Source organism: Pygocentrus nattereri, chromosome 11, assembly GCF_015220715.1.
Source record: "Pygocentrus nattereri isolate fPygNat1 chromosome 11, fPygNat1.pri, whole genome shotgun sequence".
In the NCBI taxonomy this organism is placed as follows: Eukaryota; Metazoa; Chordata; class Actinopteri; order Characiformes; family Serrasalmidae; genus Pygocentrus; species Pygocentrus nattereri.
The window spans coordinates 21,454,851-21,469,373 of NC_051221.1; the positions used below are offsets into that span (position 1 = coordinate 21,454,851).

At 38.6% G+C, this 14,523-nt stretch overlaps 1 protein-coding gene across 1 annotated transcript in view; it reads left to right on the forward strand.

The window, feature by feature from the left end:
• The window catches only part of LOC108428820 (zinc finger protein 469), a 248,789-nt gene that overhangs the window by 46,598 nt on the left and 187,668 nt on the right, over positions 1 to 14,523 (forward strand). The gene's annotated exons all lie outside the window — the stretch shown is intronic.

Consider the following 14,523-nt stretch of genomic DNA (forward strand, 5'->3'; position numbering starts at 1 on the left):
GTCATGTCTTCTGCACATTGAGAGCAGTCCAATTAGATGGACTGAGATGTTGTAGAGAAAGCAGGAAGAAGCTCAGCATCTGGCCTCCATCAGTGCTTGTGTAAATAGAGCCAGATTATTCAGGCCAAGCCATACCAGCACCTGGCCACGTGTTCCAATCAATAATGGGCAGTGTCTCAAGGTACTGAAGAAACAGAAATGATACACATTATTATTAACTCAATCTGTATGACAGTTGAGATGGTTTTGTGTCCTAAACTCCAGCTTTGCATGATTACTTTGGCACCATATGCCTGATTAGGCTCTGGGAACATTGGTAGGAGAAAACGAGCTAGAAGATTGCGATCTAGGATATGATGTAGTGATTTGTAATAACCCTGTTTAACCACTGTATACCAGCACACAGACAAAGGTTCCATTGGGTAAGATTATCTTGACTTTATCAGATGGACAGGCTCTTATTCCATAAACCAATGCATGCAAATGTATTGTAATTAAACGGCAGATAGAGATGACTCATAAATTGAAGTTTCACCTTTGAAGCTGTAAGGGCACTGTACATTTGATGACTTCAGTTACCTGGGCTTTTTTGTTATATATTTGGTACAATGACAATGAAGCCATTCTATTCTATTCTGTAGGCCTATGCAATATCTAAAAAGATTTAGCACAATATTTTCTAGTGAAAAATGTGATTACTTTCTCTTACTCCTTCTGAAAGACTTCATAATTCATTTAAAACTGTATAACTTGAGAATGCTTCTGCCAAAAACATTGAAACTTAAATTGCTTATTCATGACAAGATTATGTGGAAGCCTATCAATTTTGGTGGACATATGTCATTGGGGTGGGGCAATTGCCAATTAACTGTTTCTCAGCATCCGTGCATCTGATTGAGCTGAAATGTGGCAGGTAGCGTCTACTAGACAGACTATAAGTCAATCTCTAAGGATTTGATACATTGAAATTTATGGCCGCCAGCAGCCAATCAGCATTCAGCAGGCTTTTGACAGGCTTAACATTGACCAATCATGAAGAAACTTGAATGGTGTCTCTGTGTAACCACTTTCTAACGAACCAGTGAAGTTTCAACAATTTTGGCCACTGGGGGGCACTATTCATGAAAATCAATACAATTTTACATCTTATTAATATACTATTACTATTTTTGATGCAAACTATGTATGAATCTTATACCGTACATTGTGTCAAACAATTTTACCATTGCATGTTTATTACAAAAATGTACAGTTTTAACAGTAATTATTAACTGTTTGAAAACCATGCTTTTCAAACTGGTCTCTGTGTTTTGATCCAAACTTCTTGAAATTGGTCTCAAATACTCTCACCCCTCTAGGGAAATAATTATCAAAAAATTTAGAATTTTTCACACAACATGGTTTTGGTCAATCAATTCATCACTGTGGCCATGGCATTGCTAACTTGATTTGCTATAAGTCATCAGTCTTTGGTCATATCGTCTCAAAACTTTGAGTATTTGTATATATTAAGACTCACACAAGATGCAAAATTTGATTTGATTATATTGCCCTTTTACCCAGGCCTATGTTGATCCAGTATGTGTGTCTATCAGAGTTTCTTCAGTCCTCAGAGATGCTGCTGTCCAGAGTGGCCCAGTTTGACTTTCACTTTCAAAGCAAGTTTCTACATGCTTCCAAATCAGTTAGTTCTCTCAAGAAGGATCGGAGGCTCAAAAACAGCATTTCTTTTCCTCCAGCATTAACACTTGAGGCCTGCCCTTCATGTTCCAATATTTCAGCTCAATTCAGTTCCTTGTTCCAGCTCCTCAGCTCAAGCACAGGCCAATGTTGCTACCCATGTTGCTAAACAATATCTCCTCATTGATCCACTGGCAGATTGCACAGTTATGCACTTCATTAGTTTCACATTTGATCAGCGATGAGGTATTTTAGCCATTCAGAGACAAGATTAACTGCCTTGTATTCAGGCTAAATATTTGCTTCTTTGTAATGTTTGAGTTTTGCTTGGATCTTTTGGAAAAGAAACTGGAACCATAAAGAAGTCGACTGCTTTCTTTTCCATTTTTGTAAAAGATTTGTTGGACCACTCACTCCCCCAGCGTCATGGGCCAGTTACATGTGCAAATGTGCAACAATAATAATGATAATGTGTTTTTTTTCTTTTTTTTAAACATGGATGCTTGGCTTAAAGTCTCAATAAAATGGATGATTAGTTGACGTGCTCCTGTAATCATTTCAGACCATTTAACTCCTCCAGTTGGAAACCACTGGAACTAGAGAGAGAGCTGCTTTAACTATCACAAAACCATCACTCGGAGCATGGTTTATTTGAGAAAAAGGTTTGTTATTGTTTGGGGAATCCTGTAAGGTTTTCTAGAATCTTTCTGAGCTTGTTTATTTGTAGCTTTCATCCAAATTCATGTTCGTATTCTCTGTGGCATGCTACAGGGAAAAAGCAGTCCTATCTGTACTCTTTAATGTGGTCTCTTGCTTCACTCCAAAGCAGGACAGATTCAGTATGTGCTCTTCTTTTGAATCATGCATAATGTACACACTCCCTTGCCCTATCTCAAGCATGTACAGGAAGAACAGTGTCTCTTCAAATGAGAACTGTATTCCAGACTTGCACTTTTTCTCCCAAACTCAAGACAGGTTTTTGCATTAACACAGGAATTTGGAAACGGGTGCTGACAATTTAAATTGGGAGTACATGAAAGGTGAAGGGTATTGTGTGTAGGTGTGTATGTGATTCCGTACAGCCACACAGGATTTTCATTACCTTTCCTTAGTGAATGAGAGTGTTGTGTCTTTGATCAACACCATGTGCTTTTGGAGGCTATGTAAAAGGACTGTATTAGATCCATCATGTGTAAAATGAAGGCTCTGCAGTACAACGAGACCTCATTGTTTGAAAGTGAACTCTCCATCTGGTAGCATTATTATTTGGATGTATTTTGTTATCCCCCAACCTGGTGGGGGTGGGGGGGTGGGGGGCGGGGCAGATCATACCGGAAGTATTGTGATGCTCTCCATATGTACTGCTGTACCCAATATGGTTGATTGTTATATTTTTTTAGGAGCAGATGGAAAGCCAGGGTTCTCTTCATTTCAAATTAGGTTTCTTAGGTTTCTATTCTATCTGCTCTGACACTAGACCTCAACCACTAGCTTGCCTTGAGGTAAAGATCATTACAGACATTTCAGGCAAATTTATTTTAGGTTAAATGTAACCTCCTCAAAACAAGCTCACCTGTTGATCCCCAGTTAGCTGTGCTGTTGTTATTTGTCATTGTGGGCAGTTAAAAACAGGTTAACAGCTCACTGTTTGAAATTGAAGTTAAATATTGAATTGTTGTTAAATGTAGTCTGAAATGAATGTATTGTCTTTCATACGTTGCTTTCCATATTATTTCAAGTGCCACAGAAGCGTAAATTTAGTGGCAGGAAAGAAGTTAGTTGAACGTGACTCAGGTTTCTGCCTCTAAACTGCCCAGTGGGAATCGACAGGGTGGTGTCTCTTCTTACCAAGTCTGTGACGCCTTTGCCACATGTGTTCCAAACAATGGGCAATTCATTCTTCACCACCTACCCACCAAAACAGACAATGTGGTGGGTAGGTGGTGCAGAATGGAAGAATACTTTACAGAAGTACAGAGCTACTAATGCAATGATATACAAGTCATTTAAATGCTTTATTTTATTGATAATAGTACAAAGACAACATATCAAATGTTGAAATTAAGAAATTGTATTTTTTTTAAATATGCCAATTTAAAAATTGATGCTAGCACCACATTTCAAAAAAGTTGGGACCGTGGCAACAAAAGACTGGTAATGTTGTGTAATACTAAAAAAACTCTTGGTGTAACATCCCACAATTAATTAGGTTAATAATTAGGGCAAATAGCACAACAATTTAAGAACACAGTTTCTCAATATAAAATAACACAGAACTTCGGGATTTCATCATCTACGATACATAATATAATTTAAAGATTCAGAGAATTCAGAGAAATCTCTGTATGCAAGGGAAGAGGGAAAACCAGTAAAAAATTGTCTGTGAATGGAGTTCATTGTTTCATCCACAAGTTCAAGTTAAAACTACCATGCAAAGAAGAAAGCATATATAAACAGGATCCACAAACACCACCACCTTCTCTGGGCCTAGGCTCATTTAAGATGGGAAAATGTCCTGTGGTTGAAATTCTTTTTAGAAATCATGGAAGTTGCGTCCTTCAGACTAAAGAGGAGAGGGATTATTTGGTTTGTTATCAGTGCACAGTTTAAAATAAGAGCATGCATGACGATATTGGGGTGCATTAGTGCAGATGGTATGGGTGACTTGCACAGCTGGGAAGACATAATTAAAGCTGAATGATATATACAGGTTTTGGAGGTGACGTCTTTCTCAGGGAAGGCCTTGCTTATTTCAGCAAGACAGTGCCACACCACATCAAGAACGCAGTGGTAAATATGCCCCTGTCCCAACTTTTTTGAAACATGTTGCTTGCATCAAATACAGAATGGGCATATATTTTTTGACAAACAGTGACATTTCTCAGCTTCAACACTTGATTGTACTATATGTTGTATTTGTATTATTTTAAATTAAATTTGCGTATCATTGTTTTCTGTTTTTGTTCACATTTTGTAATGAAAATAGGCTTGTACATTGATGTAATTGGTTTATGATGAAGACATTTCTTAATTGTTTGCCAGTAACTGTGTATGGACAGTGAGGTGAATCTTTTTTTTTAGATCAATACTTTTATGCTTCTCAATCATAGTATGACATGATGATATAAAGACTCTCTGCATTGGTTTATGGCGCCGGTGTTAGATAAGATAAGATAGACTTTTATCATCCCACTGGGGGAAATTTGCATTGTTACAGCAGAATACACAGTAAGCAGATAAAGAGCAGTAAGTAGACAAAGATGTGCATCATCCAAAATACAAAATATAAGATTTGCTATAGAAATAAATAAATAAACAAGGCATCTGTTAGCAGAAAAATATAAAAAATAAAAATAGGATTAAAAACTATACAAATTTACAGTTTACACATGCAGTTGTATGGATATTGCACATTTCTGAGCAGGTAATGACTGGATATTGCACAGAAATTGTAGATATTGCACAGTAATAGTTACAGATATTGCACAGAACTAGTGTATGTATTGCACTTGTACCATTATGTCAGCAGCATATATTGCACATTAACTAGAGGTAGGATAAAATATAGGTCTATGTGGTGTATTCATGATAGAGAGCACTGTGATAGAGTGAGGTGTGAATCCATAGTGTGTTTATGACAGAGAGTGTCTGAGTCTCTGCTTGGGGAGGTTTTGATTGTGGAGCCGAACAGCAGTGGGGAGAAAAGAACTGTGGTATTTCTCTTTTTCCGCATCGCAGGTGGAGGAGCCTGTCACTGAAGGAGCTGCCCAGTGCTGCAACAGCCTCCCATAGTGGGTAAGAAGGGTTGTCCATTATGGATGCAAGCTTGGCCAATGTCCTCCTCTCCACCACCTCCCCCACTGGGTACAGCGCACAGCCCAGGACAGAACTAGCCTTCCTGATAAGCTTGTCCAGTTTCATCCTGTCTGCTGCTGTAATACCACCTCCCCAGCAGACAATGCCATAGAAGATGGCTGATGCCACCACAGAGTCATAAAAATAGTGGAGAAGTCCACCCTGTATTCCAAAGGATTGCACTGTTACTTTGTTTTCTTTAGGCAATGAACGTGGGACACAAATCACTAACATTAATTTATTTATATATGTGGCTTTTCCTTTGAGGCAAGGTGAGTTCAGTTGTAGGCAGAGGCACAGGCACCATGCATCTGTCACAGCAGGATATAATCATGGTTGATCACCTTCATCTCCTGATGCATACAGCAAGTTTCACTCTCACTAATATGTGGCAAAGATCTTACTGCCGGGATACATTGGTCTCTGTTGAAGCCTGTTTCGAGGGATCAGCTCTCACTCCTGTATATTAAAGCCACAGTAAGAGCTGTTTTGGGGAGCTCCACTGCCCACACCAAAGCTGAGATATAATGACAGGGGCCATGGCCCCCCAGCAGGCCCTTGGTTCTGCTCAGGCTCTGAAAGCCTGTCTGTTTGGCTGACATCACCATCCCTCAACACCACCCCATCAATCGCAGCTTGGTCTGGCCATCCCTGCTGAGACAGGCTCCTCTTTGTCCCTTCAGCTGACACTTTGGGATCTCTCCCTGCAGAAAGACAGCTATCTGACAGACCTTGCTCCTGTAGGACCCAGCCCTCAACCCCGAAACATCAACAACCCATAACCTTCATACCACCTCTATCATAACATACCAAGGCAGCAAGGAGTAGACCCCTATTACAGAGCAATGAAGCATTTTTCAAAAAAAGTATACTGGCTGTATGCATCTGACTTCAAAACCATGACTGAAGTAATAAAGGAGATTAAAGTCCATTTGTGAAAAAGGTACATATCGGGCTGTCATGAATGGATGCACCTGAAGAGCATCACTGCGTTATTTTGACACACTCCACACATTCTGAATTCTACAGTGTTTTGTGGTTTTAGGCAAGCACGGAAAGTATTTGCTCAAAATTGAAAACTTTTGCTTTGTTTAACCCTGGTGGTGTTTCTGATGGATTTTTGTTGGTAGATTATGTCAGTTCTTCTCAACACAAAGGAGTTGATATTGCAGGGTGCTTTGGAACCAATAAAGCTCCCGTGGTCTGGGACATAACCGACTGATGCTGGGAGGTCCACTCTGCATTCACGCTTTGGCTGTTCACTATGGCTGTGTTCCTTTGCACTTACCTCTGTTGTTGCTGCTCTGCACACTTGCCTCAGACCCAGACAGATTTATTGGGTGCTTTTGCTAAAAAATAAACATGGACTCCAACCTGTTTTCTTCTTCCCACAACCCACTCCCCACTTGTTGTCAGATCTCCAAGAAATTCCTTACAAATTATAGGGAATTCTCCCCAGGAATGCATTGACAGAAGCAAAAGTACAGTGTATAACTCCAAAGCAATTCCATTTCAGTTGCTTTCATAACAAAGGCAGCAACTTTATGGAAATATAAATTTCCAAGTACCTATGTGTGAGAGCCTTCTGCCCCACAACATAACAAAAACCACATAAACCATTGTCAGTGATGTCAGCATTTATTATTTTTCTCCCTTAGAGTACTTCAAATGTACTAGATTGGGAAAGCTTAGATACTATAGATTGAAAACCCTCTCATTGTGCCATCAGTTCAGAGCAGAGAGCCTGAGATTGGAGCTAGATTCATACAGCCAGAGTCATGTTCTGCTCTTTCCACTGACCCTTCTCCTGGGAGGCCTTTAGCGTCAGCTCCCAAGAAGCCAGCCCTGCTCCACACAGCAGCATTTTATGTGTTATTGTAGACGCACTCCTCAATAAATCTCACTTACTTTGGCAGATTGAGTTGTTACAAAAAATGAGCCCCTCTGTGACTGTTTTTTCCTTCTTTATGTTTCAAGTATGGCAAGCAGAACTGGCTCACTGCTGTCTTGTGGCCAGGCGGTGCTACCCCTGCAGTGTCAGGATCAAGGAGGAATCAGTGCCAGTGGGAACCGAGAGCATTCATCCGCTTTTCAACAAATGAGCAGGCTAGTTATTTTGGAATACAAATATAGAGTTTCATGCTATTTTTCCCAAACTGACCTTTGTCTGTAAGAAGTAGCCCAAACCACTGATGGTTGCATTTTTCCCTTTATGACAGCATTTAAAGTAGCAGGATAGAGGATTTTATTGTCTCGGCACGTTTATTATGATTATTTATGATTGATTCTACATGTGTGTATGTTCCGCCTTCAGGTGCGGAAAGTGTGGTGTCATTTGCATCTGGATTTGTGCTCAGTGCGCCAGCATCCTGAAGGAGATGTGTTTTGGATTTACTGTAGGAGTCTACAAAATTTGGTTTTGGAGGGATTCTGGTTCTGTCAGTGGGATTGATATGTAGTTGGCTGAGGTTGAGTCACGCTTTGTGTTTATATTGGATAAGTTGTTTGAAGACTGTCGAAGTGCTTCCATGGTCGTTATTGTGACAAACATGGTTTGAGGCATGGATAAGGCTATTGAGATCAGGTTCAGCATCTTTTCGATGACTGTGATAAGAGGCTACAGACAACATAGATTTTTTGTTTATCTATGCCATGTTCCATATGAGTGAGTGCCAAGAGTTAAGACAGTTTTCTGGTGTGGCTTGTGTGTATCATCCCAACAATTACACCAAAAGTTGTTTTGACATAGGGCTACATGCCAGCGTATGCAGACATAAATCATGTTAAGCATATTGCCAGAGGGACGCTTGCTGAATTTACTGTTCAGTGTCCAAAAGGATAAGAAAGACAACACCCGACGCTGGCATGTCATGGTTTCTGATGCATTTGTATATTGACTGAACTAATTTGATCCTCTTTGGAACAAGCTGTCCTAGCCTTTTGGAAGTTCATCTTGTTGATGGACATTTGGAGCCGTTTTATATATATATATATATATATATATATATATATATATATATATATATATATATATATATACATATTTATATTTCATATAATTGCATTGCACAGGAAATGCAACTCTTTACCAGACTCACTACACAAAACTAAGTAACTTGTGAGAGATGTTTTGGTTATAAGCTCTCTGTATAAGCTGAAACAGTAATATGTAGGAAGCTTTGAAGTTTTCTAGAATAAAGTATTCCAAACTGGTCTTCTGTAAGTGGGGCGTTGAAATATGCAGGGGTATGCAGGGGCAATATACTTTTGATTAATGAATTTTATGAATTGTATGAATTTTAACTACTTATACACTGATTTGAGTGCATCTTTGTAAATATGTATTAGCCTTTGTCCTGTCACCACTAACCACAACAATTATTATTGTTATTATTATTATTATTATTATTATTGTTGTTAGTGGTAGTGGTAGTAGAAATTGTAGTAGTAGTATTAATACAGTGTTTAATGAATCTTTTATTGTTCAAGTAAATTATAAACTTACATTTAACAGTAGAATTATATGGGAATTTTATTGTATTTGTTGTAGCGTTTGCATTTCTGCTGAATGTTAGTGAAGTTATTGCGAGTAAAGTGTTAACAAAATGCCTTCTTGGTGGGTTACTTTAATAATCCAGATTATTTTCTTAATTCTGGTATGCTATGGCTACCGATACGTCAAGAATAAATCCACAAAGAAACATTTAATTAACTGTTAACCTAAATTCGAATAGCTAGTTGTAGCTAAATTATAAACATGTCTGCTCTGTGTGCAGTGCTCATGCTGCATCAGGTTTTAATTAGAATAGGTTCTCTTGCTTGCTGTGCTGTATTTTTTTGTTTTTAATAAAGTAAGCGTTGGTCTAATCATGATTTTATATAGTGGGCAACAAGCCACAGTGTGTATTGGGCAAATCTGCCCATCAGATGTCAGTATTTAGGTACAGGGAAAAAAAAAGATTTGCAGGCGGGATTTAAGGATAAATTGATAATATGTGGTGGACCATATGCTGCCATTGGTTTGAGACCTCTTCTAGGAACACAGCTCAAAATACCTTGATTTTTATTCTGAATGTTTATTTAGAGGCCTGAAAAAATGTATCAAGACTGAAAACAAATTGACAACACAACTGGTCCCCTTTAATCGACCTCACAAAGAGTGCTGACATCATTCTCAATTGGTTGTGATAAGGAAAGTGCTTTTCCATTGCTTCCTCTCATAGTCACAAGGGAAACTTTCCTCTCATATATCATTCAGAATATTTTATAGATCACAGTGCACGCAAGTGTGTATGTGATTATAGTAATGAGCTGGAAAATTTACATATCCACTTAGCAATGAAGAACTTTAGTAATTACTCATAGGTCAGGGGAGAGGTTCCAGGGCATGTCCGAAACTGACATAGAGCATTCTCGACCTCAAGCAGCCACAATCAGGCTGTTTGGGGAGGTAATTAAGAACAGGAAAATTCTCAGTCTGTGTGTGTGTGTGTGTGTGTGTGTGTGTGTGTGTGTGTGTGTCATGCGGATGGGGTTGAGGGGTTTGTGTTGAAAACTGTTTCCCATACAGATGACTAAGGTTGATCTTTATCGAGAACCATGTGCAAAGCCGCTCTAAGCACTGGGCATTCAGCTGTGATTTGCAAGGAACGCGACTGAAACCCAGACTTGTGTGCAACTACAGAGTGCAGAAAGGAACATCCAGCATCTTGTATACACACTATAATCCCACAAATAAAAGACTGTGCTCATACTTGATCCTAGGCCATCATCCGCCATAATTTTACTTGTCTTTCCAGTGCTTGTCTCTGGTAAAAACAAACAGACCATTTGATTCCAGATAGAAGCAGTTGTGCATGCTGAGATTGTGTGTGCCTGTGTCAGTATCATCTGTGTATGTGCCATTTTTAGTTCATATACATTACATGCACAAAACCACTTAGCAAGTATTAATACAGGGCCATCTTGAGTTTCCTACCATTTAACTGTCTTTGCCAGAGCTCAGTCCATTGTTTGTATGATGTGAAAGCCACCCACACAACATTACACATGCACAAGCCCAGACCAAATCCAAAAGGAATACATCCTTTCGGCTTGTAACCAGAAAAGAAGTCTGATTTGATTTCTTTCTTTGAAGCAGCTTCCAGTCCTCCAGTTCTGGTGACTCCTCTCTGGAAAAAACATTAAAAGAAGATGAGCAGCCTATTTATAGTACTAAGAATAACATCAAATACTAATGCGTTGTAAAAATCTTGTTTACTGGATGTTAAAGTCAACACATGCAATGAAACCACAGATCTTTCTTGGCTTCTTCGTTCTTTGACTCAAACCACAGTCTGCCAGAAATTTGATATATTTTGAAACTTGAGTTTACAAACCTCCAAAAAATTCCAAAAAGATTGGGTACAGTATGTGACATTCTAATAAAAACAGAAAACAGTGATTAGTAAATTCTGCTTATTTGCTTTATTTGCTTTATTCCAAATTTGATGCCTGCAACATGCTCGAAAAAAGGAAGAGCATTTATCACAGTTACGTCACATATCCTTTTAACAAAATGATCATTTGGGGGCTGAGGACACCATTAACAGTCTGAAAGGTTGACAGGTCAGATACATGTATACATGTTTTCTCTTGCATTAGTCCATGTATCAGTTGAGCCTGGGAATCCAGATACAGCACTTCTGGACATTGAGGACGTGTGGCTTCTGCTGTGCTTGTTACGTCAAAATATTTTCAAGCCCACGTGATGATATCCATCCCTAAAACATGCTGTTTCAATGAAGTGCCTTTTGAGGTATCAACGATATGGGCGCTCATTTTTGGTTTTTGGCCTTGTCCTTTGCACACAGAGATTTCTCTTGATTTCCTAATTCCTTTGATGATATACATCATAGAGGGTCAAATACCTATAATCCTTGCAATCACTCATTGAGGAACATTATTCTTAAATTATTTTATTATTATTATTTATTATTCACTGTTTCCTTTTTTGGCAAAGTGACGAGCCTCGGCCCATCCTTGCTTGTAAAGGGCTGGGTTTTTCCTTTACAGTAGTGATCAGTACTGATTGCAACACTACTTTTTGAACATTTCACAATGTTTCTGGTCTTAAATTGCCCTGCCCCAACTGTATAGGAAGGTGTTGCAAGCATCAGCTTCAGCCCAAAAAAAATGATTTGATAAAGTACAACTAAATGTAGAAAATATTATGTCTCCTTTTTTAATTTTTTTGTTAAAATACAGGTCAAAATGGATTTACAAATTACTGCTTTCTGTTTTTTTTATCTGCATTTCACATACTGTCCCCACTTTTGTGGAATTGTAATTAGTTTGTAATTAGTTTCCCTTACTTTTTACTGTATATATTACCTGTTGTGATCTCTGTGTGGATGTATAATTATGAAGTTTACCTAAATTCTGTTTGGGTTTTTCCAAGTTATTTTACCAAAAATCAATGACACCATAATAAAACTATAAAACGGTGTGTTTGTGTGTGTTTATGTCTGGAGGATTTGAACCCCTTAGTACCTTAGCTGGTCCACCCAGAATTGAGAGCATTAGAACACAGACAGTCCATGTTCCTGTGGTTTGGGCTGTGGAGCCAAATTGGGTCCACAGTCCTTAATCCTGGCAGGAGTCAACGAGCAGGAGCAAGACTCCTGTAGCAGCCAGCGGGGCTTGGACATGCAATTTTTTCCACTCTTTATTACTATATATCTGATTCCCTTTTTTCCTCTGTTCAATATTGAACAACACAAATTCATGACATTATGCATGCCTTGGCAGCAGGCTAATGCGGAGTGAACAGTGAGGGTCTAACCAAATAAAAGAGCGGCAGGCCGAATAAAAGCAACAAAAGACTGAAACCCACACCGACCTCATGCTTTTATTGGGCAGCCAGAAAAGTGTCCTGATTCGACAAGAAGCCGTTCCTCATTCAATTACATGTTCCGTGCACTCGTGCCAAGACTTATGGAAGAAGGGCTTCCGAGCCGAGCTGATCTCTCATACACCTTCTGCACTCTCTGAGTCTACACACAGCATGTGTGTGTTGGAGTTTACATTGTGTAAGAGAAAGTGGTGAAAGGATATGTGTACATGCGTGTGCATGTTTTTCTTATAATAAAGGAGGAGTGTGTAAGAGTGATGAATACATACAAAGTGTGATGTGCATGTTCTGTGTGCATGTATCTCACTGAGTATGTATATTTTTGTGCAGTATAACTTGTGTATATTATGCAGTTCTGGAGAATCTGAGCTCTGTTTATTTTGGAAAGTGCCAACTGATCTGAAGCCTTTATGTTTATATGTTCCCTTCTGAGTATTAGTTGTCATATGTTTATGTAATGAATGTATAATTGTCTTCCAATTAGGAAAAATCCTGAGCTCTGTGCCTCAGTGGAAAAACATCTGCTAGTGCTGTATATGTACCCCAGAAATCATAGTAAAGAACTGATCAGTGTACTGGGATTACCCCAGAGCAATGATACCACTACCAGTAGGGGTGGTCAATATGATGATATTTTCATGTTATTGTGATAAATTATCATGGATGTCATGATAGTACTTAAAGAACACTGACTACCTACATGTTTTATTACAAAGCTAGAATAATTAGACCTGTTTTACTGGATTTAGTGCAGTGCAGTTTGCAAAACATTGAAAAAAAAATATTTTAGTTGTAGTTTCGTTAGTAGTAAGTATCATGATGCATAGAGTGTATCGTGAAAATGTCATGAAGTTTTGTGATCTAATATTTGTTGCCATGTTGCGTACCCCTCAGTCTTATATATGGATTTTTGGTATACAGAGTACCCATGTACAAGATACATATCATACAGAAGCTGTGTATATAAATGCTTGAGTATGTTTGCTTGTGTGTACTTGTGCTTGGCATGTTTCATCTTGATTCCAGTACAGTGGAAAGCAGATGAGGAGCAGGAGTTTTGTGGAAAGAGAGAGACAGAGGCAGAGTGAGTGAGATATTGATACTTGAAGTAAGACTGAGGGAGTCAGATGAGTGTAAAGAAAGGCTGCCCTAGAGGGCCATTTATTTACAGAGATGTTAAGGCTGAGCTGAGAGTTTCTCTGACAAAAAGGAATATGTTAACAATTTTTGCTGTGCTTGTTCAAGGCTTACAGACAAGGACTACTATTTATTGTTATTACCCCACTTATTATTTCTCATGGACATCATGTTGATTTCATTTTAATTACATTTCGGTGATATCAATAGCAGTTTTATATCAGTGTTTGATAACCTGTTTATATTTACCTCATTTTGATTGTAAAATAGGTAAAAAATGGTCCTACTCTGAAAAAGGATTTAGTGTTTTTGCACCTAAAATGTAATGCAAAGCATTGAAAAACAGTTTTTTTTCTTTCCACCAACTAGCATGCTGCAAAGCTTTGTGCCTTAAGCTGTGGGGTGTATAGGAGTCTGAATAAGGGTATTGCTTATGGGTATCAAGATGTGCATGTTAATACTTAATTTTTCAGAGACAGGTTGTGAGATGATACATGCTAAAAAAAAAAAACTCCACTGCCCAGCTTTTGGACCTTGGTTAGCCTTGGATGGTCGATTTGTCAGGCAGTTTGAAATGCTGAGGTTTCTCAATAAGTACAATAATTATTGATAGACTGAATGTCCCTGTTGTGCTGACTTAACTCACTGATCAGATACATGTGCTAAAACCTCAAATATTTTAATTAAAGGGCTAACTTAAGCCTGGTTTAATAAACCGAGAACAGTGACTCTAAGTGAGGCTGGACATGGTTTCTAGTTGATGTTGTGCAAGGATATCTTCTACAAAGTGAGCAACAGAAGTGGTTAAACTGATTGGTCATGACCTCACCTCCTAATACACTGCATGAATTTAGGAGGATGTAAAATTAAGCTAGCTAAAAGCCATTTTAATGCTATCTAAGGCTACATTACTAAAGAAGGCTCCATTTGCTGATTTTATCAGCTGGCCCCCAGGATAA